This window comes from Pinus tabuliformis, chromosome 1_1 (assembly GCF_031772625.1).
Source record: "Pinus tabuliformis cultivar Carrire ecotype Pingquan chromosome 1_1, CPIR1, whole genome shotgun sequence".
Lineage (NCBI taxonomy): Eukaryota > Viridiplantae > Streptophyta > Pinopsida > Pinales > Pinaceae > Pinus > Pinus tabuliformis.
Genome location: NC_142297.1, coordinates 342,616,545 through 342,630,499, shown reverse-complemented (window position 1 = coordinate 342,630,499; position 13,955 = coordinate 342,616,545). Strand labels below are relative to the sequence as shown.

The 13,955-nt window shown below is 38.6% G+C and overlaps 1 pseudogene; it reads left to right on the top strand.

Moving 5' to 3' along the window:
• Positions 1 to 10,421: 10,421 nt before the first annotated feature.
• LOC149212977 (polygalacturonate 4-alpha-galacturonosyltransferase-like) lies at positions 10,422 to 13,801 on the top strand (annotated as a pseudogene).
• Positions 13,802 to 13,955: the final 154 nt, after the last annotated feature.

The window sequence follows — 13,955 nt, the reverse complement described above, 5'->3', positions numbered from 1 at the left end:
TGAAAAGGAAGTGAAAAGAATGTTTGAAGCAGGTATCATAGCACCCATCAGATTTTCTGAATGGGTATCCAATATTGTTCCCACAAGAAAGAAGACAGGTGAGATTAGGCTATGTGTAGACCTAATAAATTTAAACCAAGTCTCCCTAAAAGCCCACTACCCATTGCCCAAAATGGATCACATTCTACAAAGAGTAGTGGGGTCATCTAGAATCTCTTTGCTAGATGGCTTTTCAGGTTTCATACAAATACTGGTTCACCCGGATGACCAAGACAAGACAGCTTTTACCACACCGTGGGGAACATTTAAGTATGTGAAGATGCCTTTTGGACTTAAAAACGCTGGTGCTACCTTTCAAAGGGCAATGGATATTGCATTTGCCAAGGAAATACATGATTTCCTAGTTGTCTACCCCGATGACTTAACCCCTTTCTCCAAATCTGATCAAGAGCACCTCAAACACCTAAGGCAAATATTCATGACATGTAGGAAATACGGCATTTCCTTGAACCCCAAGAAGTCTCTCTTTGGCCTTGAAGAAGGTAAATTACTAGGCCATATCATCTCAAAAGATGGGATTAGAATTGATCCTGAAAGAATTCAAGCCATCCTTAAAATCCCATTTCCAAGAAACATAAAAGAGTTGCAAGCATTCCTTGGAAAGATCAATTTCCTAAGGGGATTTATCCCAAACTTGGCCGAGCTGATAAGACTATTAAGCAACATGTTAAAGAAGGATGCCAAGGTAAAATGGTCTCTTGAAACCAAACAAGCCTTTGAGAGTATCAAATCTGCCTTAACCCAAGCTCCAGGCCTCACAAGTCCTCAATTTGATAAGGACTTCATCATATTCTCATTTGCATCTGATCACACCATAGCTGTTGTCATTTTGCAAAAGGATGATCAAGGAGCTGAAAAGCCAATTGCCTTTTTCAGCCGAGCCTTAAGAGATGCCCCTTTAAAGTACCAAATCATGGAGAAGCAGGCCTATGCCCTTGTTAAAACAATCAAAGATTTCCGAGTTTACATTTTATATTCACATGTGATTGCCTATGTCCCAAATGCTGTCGTAAAATACATATTAACCCAAGAGGGGTTAGAAGGAAAAAGAGGCAAGTGGATTGCTAACATCCTTGAGTATGACATAGAAATAAAACCAACCAAGCTAATTAAGGGATAAGGTTTAGCCAAACTGATGTCCGAAACAAACTTTCAAGCCTTAGACATTAACCAACTGGACAATGAACAAGAGCTGGCGACTCCATAGATCGGTGAAACCTTTTTGCAATCCCCATGGTATGTTGATATATGCTTTGTATTGTTAAACCTGTTTGCTCCCCCAGGATTGTCCAGAACCAAGAAAAGATTTTTAAAGATGAAAGCTTCCAAGTTTTGTGTCTTAGATGGTGCATTATTTTGGAAAAATCATGAAGGCATATTGCTTATTTGATTAACTATGAAACTAACAATGTCATGAAAGAATTCCATGCAGGGGACTGTGGAGGACATCTATATTGGAAGTCCACTGCTGATAAAATTTTAAGGGCTGGTTTCTATTGGCCCTCTTTGTTTGCAGATGTAAAGAAGTTTGCCATTTCATGTCAGAAATGCCAAATCTTTGAGGGAAAAAGGAAGCTGCTGCCCTTGCCCCTTAAGCCCATCTCAACTGAGAAACCTTTTCAACAATGGGGTCTTGACTTCATTGGAGAATTCCATCCCTCTTCCTCAGGCTAGAACAAGTGGATTTTAACAGCCACCGACTATTTCACCAAGTGGATTGAGGCCATCCTATGTAGGCAAGCCAATGATACCACCATTATCCAATTCCTCGAGACCAACATCATTTCTAGATTTGGCTGCCCTGAGAAGATCATTACTGACATCGTTGTTGCCTTCAAATCCAAAAAGATGATCAATTTTTGCCATAAATTTCACATTACCTTGGGCCATTCCACAGCCTATTACCCTAAAGGTAATGGCTTGGCTGAGTCATCTAACAAGAGCCTGATTAGTATTATCAAGAATATCTTAGAAGAAAACAAGAAGAACTGGCATAGAAAGCTCACAAATGCCCTATGGGCAGACAGACTTTCAACAAAGAGATCCATTGGGATGAGCCCTTATGAGCTGGTGTATGGCATGGAGGCCAAGTTTCCATCTTCTTTAGGCATTTCCATTATGAAGCTGTTACAAGAGGTTCAGGCAGAACTAAATGATATTCAATGAAGAATAAATCAGACCATTCATCTTCAGCAAACAAGAGAGCAGGTCTATGACAGAGCTCAAATTTTACAAGAGAAGCTCAAAAGGATGTTTGATAAGAGAGCTAAGGCTGAGGATTTCTGTGATGGCAACAAAGTTCTAAGGTGGGACTCACGAAGAGAAGACAAGGGCAAACATGCAAAATTTGATTTTTTATGGAAAGGTCCATTTGTTATCAACGCTGTGCAGGGAAATAACACATATTTCCTCAAATCTATAGAGGGCGGCACAACTAAAGAAGGCCCTGTTAATGGCTGAATGTTAAAGCATTATCATGATCCCTGTTGTTGAACACAACGCAGCTGTATTATATTTGTACATAAATACTTGTATTTTCAGCACTTTGTTTTTATAGCAGGTCGAATAATGGAATAGCGGAGAAAAGTTCTTTAAAGGCAGAACCAAAGCAAGGCCTCCATTCAGATCTCTGTCATTGCATTAATTTCAGCAAAAGAGCAGGAAGTTTTTCAGTTAATAGTATTAAAGGAAAGGAGGATTTTCAGTTTACATCAACACCCTTTTTCAAGACAGAATCAAGGGAAGTGCTCCAGTTTTGTTTCCCTATGTTGTGTTTATTTCAAAGGCAGGTTCTCAGGCAAGAGGTGCATGTAATGATAGAGCATGCATAAGAAAGCAGGCAGTGCTTCTATTGTATAAAAATTCAGTTTATGAGAATGTTGTGTTCAGGTTTCAAAGTTTCAATCATTTGACAGCCAGCACAAGGGAAGTTTCAGTCTACAGCAACAATAGAAGATCAAGGCAGTCTGACTTGTTGTTATTCGCTTTTCACAAGGAAAAGCCATCCCCAATTAGAGCCACTGTTAGCCTCCTATCGCAATAGGTGTTCATATTTCATGATTGACAGTTGAAAGTGCCAAATATGTCATCTTTTCATGCTGCAAGGTTCCATATTTCTAGAAAGAGGCCAAAGAAGAGGCCACGAAAGTGTGCCGGTCTAAATGCCACTGCTGTATTCCAAATTTTGATGAGTTAATCCATTTTGATGAGTTTTTCAGTTAAGGGCAGTCCAAACAGCTTAATCTTGGCTTCCCTAGGTTTCAATTTCTTTTTGTAGAATATAGAGAATGAATATCTGTCCAAAGAGCTTAATCTTGGTAGATTTGTAGATAAGTAAAGAAACAAGGGTGCTCAACAACTTAATCTGAGCCCCTGGATGATATAAGGGTACGTTTAGATAGGAGGGCAGTCAAAAGAAAAAAGGATAATCAGGGTCTGCAAGTCCAAGTGCACCCATGCAAAAAGAAGAAAAAATGCTAGGTAAGTAGGCTGGGTAAGTAGTTTTGTGGTTGCGGAATCAAGCTATGTGATCCATTTCATGTTTTCAAGTGTTATATCTATTCAGATCACAAGTACAAGGAAATTTCCCTTTGGAGGAGCTCAAGCGAGGCATGTCTAATTCCCCCCTCTTCTAAATCTCCAAATAACTCACTAACATCCCCTTGAGGACCTTAGGATCTGCCCAACCAGTCCTGTTATCACTTCATTTTTGTAAAATACCAAGTCAAGCTTTGACTTTCTTCAGTGAAAAGAAGCTACATTTCTTGTGTAAAAATCATGCCTCCACAGTCCATTCACTTCCTATGTCTAAGTTTCAGCTCACAAACTTAGCCTCTCCCCTACACTTCACCTCACAAATTCATATTAACTCCTAACTCTACTATCTATATCCCTAGATCATTTCCTTATCCCCTATTATACAAAAAACTATATAAAATTCCAAAAAAATAATAATACATATCCCACCCTATAGCATTATAGCTATGTATATATGGTTTTAGGAAATGATAAGCCACCTGGGGCTACTATTAACCCATCCGCGTCTTAGCCAGGAGTCAGCTTAACCTTTGGTTAAGCTAATAACCATTCCCTTCCCCTCTCTTACCCATAAACCTTACTGTTTTACCCTGCGCAGTTACATTTTTGGGTTTTGTTTAAATATTTTGATTAAAATTTACCCCCGACGCACAAACCATGTATAAAACCCACAAACCCAAAGTCTAAAACCCCCGCAGCATTGTATAAAATTTCGAAAATTCCAGCGGGCCCCGCACACAAACCTGTCGCTAGCTCTGTGCTCCGTCAGCCCTCCGATCCGCCCTCCCAGATCCGACGCCTCTCGGCGATTTCGGAGCCACCCCGTCACTCGACAGTTAACGTCTGATGGCACGGCGGTTTTGCCGTCGTACAGAAGGATGCATGTCCTCCTTTTATTGCATCGGGTGGGCTCTGACAATTACTGCTCTCGTACAGAAGGCAGTCCGATGAAACCACAAACCGCCTTCTGTCTCTCCTCCCCTGACGACAGCACCAGGTCAGCGCCATGTCACCTCTGCGTCGCCCCCCCCCCCCATGTCACCTTTGCGTCACGCCACCCCCCCCCCCATGTCACCTTTGCGTCGCGCCCCCCCCCCCCCCCCCCCCCCACTGTTACGTGTGTTGCGTCCCTATAATACTAGTGATTACCCCTTTATTATTGTAGTTATACCCCTTATTTATATTGTTCTGCCCCTATTACCCCCATATTGTTATTTATGTGCCCCATAGAATCCCTCTATTGTTATTTTTGTGGCTTTATATTATTATTGTTAGGTCGGCTGGATTATATTGTGACTCCTTACACTCCTATATATAGAAAGGAGGTTTTGTCATTTGAATCATCCAACAATTGTTCATTTATGTAATGTAAAGGAGGTTGCCCCCTTGAAGAGGCTGAATTCTAAGGCATTGATCTATCTTTTCTATCTTTTCTTGAGCTGGTTTCATAACATTTGGTATCAGAGCTTTGAATTCTAGGGTTTCGCTGCTACAAACAGGTCATCATGGCATTTTCTCTATAACTTTTTTTCTATGAAGTTTCAAAAGTCGCAAAAAAAAACCCATGTGAGAAGACTTCGCTCTGCACCTTGGGTCTGATTTTCAGAACTTTTTGCACTATATTTTCCGAGTTATGATCTGAGGAAGTTGGTCTTTTTGCAGACTCCTGAATTACATTCCAAACAGGTGACCTGGGGAAAATCGTCATAACTTTCTCTCTGGGGATCAGATTTCAATTTCGTAAGAAGGTATAGAAAGAGGACGGACTTTTGTTTCTTGTATGTGTTTTTCAGATCCATAGATCGAAACAGTGACTCGTGCATGTCGTACAAGTTCGCTCTACTGAACTAGTCTATAATCAAGTCACTGTGGGAGATTTCGCATATCTCTTCCCTGGAGAATCCAATGTGGGTCAGACTTGTGGCATTGGAAAGAGGACACATAGGGCTAATATATCTCACAACGTCATAACTAGATGATTGGAAGGTACAGAGATACATCAGAGGCAATATCGAGCTCCTACAAAGTGAAAAAACTTGTGTAGATTTTCTTAAATTTTTGCTTAAGCTTGGTTTGAAAAATTATTTTGAAGGAATTCAAAGGGCATAGTAGAGAATTATTATTGGTAACTGATGCCCCGAAAGAAGATGCAAACACCTAGTAAGGAACCTGGAAGCTCTAGCATGACTTATGAAGAAGAGGAAGAAATGCAACATGATATATCAAAATTACAAGACCAAGTGCAACAATTGTCCCTTACACGAAAAGGAACAGCTAAGATGGATGGTTTAAAGAAAGGTGTAGAAGCTAAGATGGATGGTTTAAAGAAAGGTGTAGAAGCTAAGATGATTGACATGGAAGCTAAGATGGATGATTTGAAGATAGATTTGAAGATAGACATGGACGAATTGAAGATAAATGTGAATAAGTTGCTACAAGAAATGGGCACTAAGGGTGAAAGGGTACTAAAGGAAACTCATGATGAGAATAAAAAAAATGTTAATCATGATTCCATAGATGCTAATGTTGGATCGAAGACTCACCATATTCCAAAAATCGATATGAGGAAGTTTGATGGCAAGGATCCTGCCACATGGATATTACAGATGGAGCAATTCTTCGATCTCAATAATGTGCAAAACACACAAAAGGTACGTATGGAAACTTTATATTTGGAACCAAATCAGTTTGTATGGTATCAATGGCTTTTCTCTCGTAAAAAATTTATCACTTGGGCAATTTTTACGGAAGAATTGATAGCACATTATGAGGATACAAAAAGCAACACTTTTTTTAGCCAATTGATAAGTCTCAAACAAAAGGGTTCAATAATGGAGCACATTGAGGAGTTCCAAAAATTGAACATAAGGGTAAAAGATATTCCAGAGGAGCATAGGATTGATGTGTTCATAGGGTCTTTAAAGGATAATATCCAACATGATGTTCGCCTTTGGGAACCTGATTCATTAGAGAAGGCATTCAGGTTAGCAAGAAAAATGGAAAGCAAAATTATGGCAACCAGGAAGCATACCACTCACAACTATAAAGACGGAAGTGTTGTTGCCCCTAGTCTTCCACAACCTATAAGGTTGACACCACAACAATTGGAAGAAAAAAGAGCAAAAGGGCTTTGTTACAGTTGTGATAGCAAATACACTAAAGGTCATAAGTGTGCTGAGAAGAAATTATTCTACATAGATTGTGAAGAGGAAGAAGAAAAGGAGCAAGAAAGGTCAAAAGAAGAGGATATACTCCAGGAACAAAGCCTAGATGAAGAAAAAATAAATCCGACCATATCTTGTAATGCATTGGAGGGAATTACCACTCCTCAAACCATCAAGATAGAAGGACAAATCAAGAAGAAAAAGGTAATAGTGTTGATTGATTCAGGAAGCACCCACAATTTTATTCATTGTAAGGTAGCAAAAGAATTGAATTGCTTCCTATATCCAGCACCAGAGTGTCAAGTGATGATTGCAAATGGAGGAACAATAAATTTCTCTGGAAAGTGCCATAATATCAAGCTATCCATGGGAGAATATGTATTGACTAGCCCAATGCTTTCCATTCCAATGGGAGGTGTTGATGTTGTACTAGGAGTCCAATGGCTACAATCCTTGGGTACAATAGCTTTTAATTTTCAAGAACTTTTCATGAAATTTTTTGTAGAAGGAAAGGAAGTTGAATTAAGGGGTATTGCAGGGAAACCAGGAAAGATAATCAGCTCTAATGGTATGACAAAGCTTCTAAAAAAGGAGCAAAGAGGTGTAATTGCACAATTATGTTCGCTAGATGTTTCCACATCGGAATCATCTATTTCTCCAGATCTCCAAAAAGTCCTGGACAATCATTCCAAGGTATTTGAGACTCCCAAAGGTCTCCCACCTATGCGTGATCATGATCATGCTATTCATCTGATTCCAGGAAGTGTTCCTCCAAACATCAGGCCGTACAGATATCCCTATGTCCAAAAAAGTGAAATTGAACGTATGGTTGCAGAAATGCTAGAGGCTGGTATAATTCAACCAAGTCAAAGTTCTTTCTCTGCTCCAGTAGTATTGGTGCACAAGAAGGATGGATCATGGCGCATGTGTCCGGATTATAGGGAGCTCAACAAGCTCACTATTAAAGATAAGTTCCCCATTCCTGTCATTGATGAATTACTGGATGAATTGCATGGATCAATTTACTTCACCAAGTTGGATCTTCGTTCGGGATATCATCAAATCAGAATGAAGATTGAAGACATTCCGAAAAAGACATTTAGAACTCATGAGGGTCATTATGAATTTTTGGTCATGCCTTTTGGCCTTACCAATGCACCTTCAACATTTCAAGGTTTGATGAATTCAATTTTCAAACCATTCCTTAGAAAATTTGTGTTAGTATTTTTTGATGATATACTAATCTACAACAAGTCTTGGAAGGATCATGTTGAACATGTTGACAGGGTGCTACAACTATTGGAGGAGAAACAATTATATGCAAAAAGATCCAAATGTTTCTTTGGAGTCCAGGAGGTGGAATATTTGGGTCATATTGTATCTCATGAAGGAGTTAAGGTAGACCCTAGCAAAATTAAAGCCATTAAGGAATGGAAAATCCCCACATCCATAAAGCATCTGCGAGGATTTCTTGGGTTGACAGGGTATTATCGCAAGTTTGTTAAGAATTATGGGAGAATAGCAGCACCTCTAACAACATTATTGAAGAAAGATGCATTTTCATGGACTCCGGAAGCAACAAAGGCCTTTGAACATCTTAAAGAGGCAATGTGCCAAGCACCGGTCTTAGCTACACCGGACTTCACAAAAACCTTTATTGTGGAATGTGATGCTTCAGGAAATGGAATTGGTGCTGTTCTAATGCAAGATGAAAGACCCATTGCTTTTGAAAGTCGTCCAATCAAGGGAAAGTTTTTAAGCAAAGCTATTTATGAGAAGGAAATGTTGGCAATACTCCATGCACTTAAGAAATGGAGGCCCTACCTAATGGGAAGACACTTCAAGGTAAAAACGGATCATGATAGCCTTAAATACTTTTTAGAACAAAGATTATCCTCTGAAGAGCAACAAAAGTGGGTCACAAAGATGTTGGGTTATGACTTTGAAATCATCTACAAAAAAGGGAAGCAAAATGTGGTGGCAGATGCACTCTCAAGAAAGGATGAGGATGTGGAAGCATTGTTGTGCGCCATTTCTATTATCCAACCAGATTGGATAAACGAAGCAAGGGAGGAATGGAAGAATGATGAAGAAGTGTGGGCACTTATTCGAAAGCTACAACAAGATTCCAGTACGTCTGATACATTTAGCTGGCAAAATGATTTGTTATGGTACAAAGATCGCTTATACCTCTGTAAGAATTCCCAGCTAAAACAAAAAATTCTTATGGAATTGCACACTTCTCCCTTAGGAGGGCACTCAGGATTTTTAAAAACTTACCACAGGGTTAAGAAGGAATTTTTTTGGGATGGCCTTAAATCAGATATTCAAAAGTTTGTGGCAGAATGTTTGGTTTTCCAACAAAATAAAGTTGAAACAATTAAGACACCGGGTCTATTACAACCTTTATCCATTCCAAGCCAACATTGGGAGGAGGTTTCAATGGATTTTATCACAGGTTTACCCAAGTTGGAGGGAAAAAGCGTCATCATGGTGGTAGTCGAAGACTTACCAAGTACGCACACTTTTGTGCATTATCACATCCATTTAAAGCCAGTACAGTTTCTACTGCATTTATGGAAACAATTCAAAAGCTACATGGAAACCCAAAGATTATTGTAAGTGACAGAGATCCCATTTTCACTGGAAATTTTTGGACAGAATTATTTTCTTGTCTTGGTACTCAGTTAGCTCATAGCTCATCTTATCATCCTCAATCTGATGGGCAAACTGAGATAGTAAACAAATGTTTGGAAGGATATCTTGTTGCTTTGTATCTGATAAACAGACACAATGGGTCAAATGGTTGCCTCTGGCTGAATGGTGGTATAACACTTCCTTCCATACAACAACAAAAATGACCCCATTTATGGCACTTTATGGGTATCAACCACCATCCATCACATCATATTTAAGAGAAAATTCTAAGGTTCAGGTAGTGGAACATCACATCGAACATCAACAAAAAGTCCTCCAACTCTTAAAGGATAACCTCGTGTTGGCACAAAATAGAATGAAACAACAGGCAGATAAACATCGCAGTGAAAGAAGTTTTGATGTAGGTGATTGGGTATTCCTACGGCTACAACCATATAAGCAAATGTCCCTAAAGCAAGCTAAGAAGGATAATAAATTATCACCAAAGTATTATGGTCCATACAAGGTGTTGCAAAAGATTGGTACTATGGCATACAAATTGGAGCTTCCTGCAGCCTCTCGATTGCACCCAGTTTTCCATGTTTCATGTTTAAAGAAGGTTATAGGCGACAAGCTCCTAGTTCAAACAATATTGCCAGAACTTGACGAGGAAGGAAAAATTATATTGGAACTGGAAGCAATCACAGAAACAAGAACTCGACAGCTATGAAATCGATCAATTTCAGAGTATCTTATCAAATGGAAGAACTTATCCGCTAAAGATTCCACATGGGAGGATGAGAATTTTATCCAGAAGTATCTGGGTGAAACTGTGAACTCTATCTCTGCATTAACACGGTACAATACCTACCAGGAGAAAGATTCAAAGTTTGTACCTCTCTCATGCAAGAGCAAAGGTTTTACCAACTGCCCCTAGGGTAATTTCCCTTGCTAAAGATAATGAAACCATTAATCCCGATAGCAAGAAATAACAATGCTCTTTCCATTTTTTAACAAACGGAAATGCATATGACTGGTAAATTCGCTGGGCAACTGCTCGGTGAATTCACTGGGCACTCCTCATTCTGAGTAGGATGGTACTAAGTGTGCATTGGATTCTGCATAAGCTGGATGGGTATTATAAAAATGTGTTTGTTAAGAGTTCAGTTCAACATCTTACTCATGGGAATTGAATCCTATGGGAATTGAATCTGGGTGGGAAGGGTAACAATCATTCTTCCCATCCACTCATTATCTAAGCCAGACCCACTTTCCATCCATAAAGCTAAATCCACTTATCATCAGTCAAGCTAAACCCAGTTCTGATCCACCCAACCTAGACCCAATTCACAACGAGCTGGCTGCTTTCTGCTATACATATAATTTTCACACTGTTCCCACAGTGTTCATAGCACATTGGCCAAAACAAATGATAGATACTATACACACCATTTTATTATTGATGTGTAATGAAATCTCGATCTTAGCATATCCATGATAGCAAAGTAACCCCCTTTTTAGCGTTTCAGTAATTTTATAGATGTTCTTCTCCATCAAGTATTTCTACCTGACCTTTTATGCATTTTTTGTCATTTAAAACAATAGGGCACAACTTCTAAGGAGATGGATCTGTTAGAAGGGTATTCTCTTTCCACATCTTGAAAACCAATTCTATTTTTCTATGGCCATTTTGTTCTTTTTCAGGATCTGGGCAATGCACTTGCACTTACGTTAGTCTAATCCCAGAAAATAAATAATGTCCCTAAACTAAAATTTAATCGACCTGAGTGGATTGAAATAGAGAGGAATTATTGAGGATACTGGAGCTCTGTCATATCTTTAAAATCACTCTTATCTATTTATTTGTGGGGTTGACAGGAACAGACATATGACTGGAGAAAGCAGAGTTTAACAAAGAGCATTGACTCTCTCTTCCCAAAGGAGGAAAGTATAAGAAACCTGCTACATTTGGATATCTTAAATTTGATTTCTCCACTATTGAGCAGAGAATTGAAAATAAATTTTATTTACTGCGTAGGTGATTGATGTCATAATAGCTATCGCAGAGGACTCTGGAACTCTAAACTTAAATATTGTTGGACGGGATGACTTATCTTCGTCATGGGTATTAGAAAAGCCCTTCGAAGTAAACCAAAGGGATATTACTAACTCTGAGGTACGATTGGTGAATATTTTGGTTATTTTCTCTATTGAACATGTAAGGAAACCTACGTGATGATGACCTATGTAGTTGAGTAGGGTTGTATTAAGAAGGAAGTGAAAACTGACATTGGCAGGGGTGTTTCTCTATTTCTAACTGTGTACATCAAGCAGATGCAAATGAGATCTGGAGATAGCTCAGAAAAGTTACATTCACAACAAGATGGTGTGATCTTTAATGAAGAAGGCAAGGAAAATCCTGAGGGGGGTAAAATGAATGACGAGGTGCAGAAAAAAACTTCCAATGATGAAGAACTTCTTACGAGGTTTCAAGAGGATGACACAGGAAGTGAACATCGAGACGTCAAAGAGAATGCTCTTGATGGTAAGTTTTGATTTTCCCTAGTTAACTGATCTATGATGTTGGTAGCCTAATGTAAGGTAATGTCTAGTCAAACTCCCAGGACAATGGTTTTTGTAATGCAAACCATTTGCAGCTTGAAGAAAGTCCAACAAAAGTTTTGCGGAGGGTAAAAATATTTGCTGCACTAGATCGCTACTTTTTGTTCTCATGGAAAAGGGAATTGTTATATTATTTTCCAAAATCCTTTTTGAATGTTACTTCTCCAATATAAAAATTTTATATTTCTTAGATTTTAGCACAGTATGCTTTAATTTATAGTCGTTTAATGCTTACAAAAATTGAGACAAAAGAGGAGGGAGAAAAGGTCAACAGAGTTGATTCAACAGGATGAAGAAAAACAAGTTGAGCTTGAAAACACAACAATTAAACGTTCCGAGGCAGATTCTGCTGTCCTGGGAAAATACAGCATTTGGAGGCGGGAGAATGAGAACGAGAATTCTAACTCCATTGTTAGATTGATGCGAAAGCAACTAATTATGGCTAGGGTGTATTAAATCATTTCCCAGGCTAGGAATAATCTTGATTTATACCATGAATTGATGCTTCGTATTAAATAATGTCAGCGTACATTGGGTGAGACTAATGTAGATTATGATCTACCTCAAAGGTAATAGTTTTTGCATTGGCTACTTCTAAATCAAGAGTAGTAAGTGCTTCCATTTGCATTTGGTGTTCATATCCTTTGTTTCTTTTAAAGTTGCAGTCTATGTGTCAACCTTTATGCTTTTCATTCTCTTTTTCATGGCCAATAATTGATATGAATGTTTCAGTGCACCTAAGAAGATCAAGGCTATGGGTCATGTCCTATCCAAGGCTAGAGAACAATTTTATCACTGTGGGATAGTAACAAAGAAGTTGCGAGCCATGCTTCAGTCTGCAGACAAGCAAGTAAGGACCTTGAAAAAGCAAAGTACATTTTTAAGTCAGCTGGCAGCAAAGACTATTCCCAAGGGCCTGCACTGTCTGTCCATGTGATTAACCATGGATTATTACTTGCTTGCCCTTGAAAATCAAAATTTCCTAGAAAGGACAAGTTGGAGGATCCAACTCTTTATCACTATGCATTATTTTCTGACAATGTATTAGCTGCATCTGTGGTTGTGAATTCAACTGTCATGAATGCTAAGGTGAAGTGTTATGAATTTAAAATACTATAAAGTTTGGAAGTCCAACAGTTTTCGTGCATTTTACATTTAATATTTGGATCTCATTGTAGGTGTTTTACTTTTGTTTACAAGAATCTCAGAAACATGTATTTCATCTCGTCACAGACAAGTTAAATTTTGGGGCCACGAAAATGTGGTTTTTACTTAATCCCCTAGGGAACGTTGTGATACATGTAGAAAATGTTGATGATTTTAAATGGCTTATTTCCTCCTATTTCCCTGTGCTTCGCCAAATTGAATCCGAAGCTATGAAAGAGTATTATTTCAACGCAGATCACTCGACTACACTCTCAGCACGTTCCTCCAATTTGAAATATATAAATCCAAAATATTTATCCATGCTAGATCATCTTAGTTTCTATCTTCCACAAGTTTATCCCAAACTGGACAAGATCATTTTCTGGGATGATGATATTGTCGTGCAGAAAGATTTGATGCCCTTGTGGTCAGTAGATCTTCATGGAAAGGTTAATGGTTCAGTGGAAACTTATGGTGAAAGCTTTTGTTGGTTTGAAAAATACCTTAATTTTTCCAATCCGCACATATCCAGGCACTTTGATCCTAATGCTTGTGGTTGGGCATATGGGATGAATGTATTTGATCTCAAAGAATGGAAGAAACCAGATATAACTGGAATATATCACGAGTGGTAGAACATGGTAAGTGTGTAGTGTGGTTTATTTATGTTAATTCCTACGATGCTTACTTTAAAGTATTTGAAGTAAATCTGAAGTAATTGGCTAGAAAACTTAATGGGTTTTTCTTTGTTCGATTTCTAACTTTTTCTTTTATTGTATGTCAAAATGA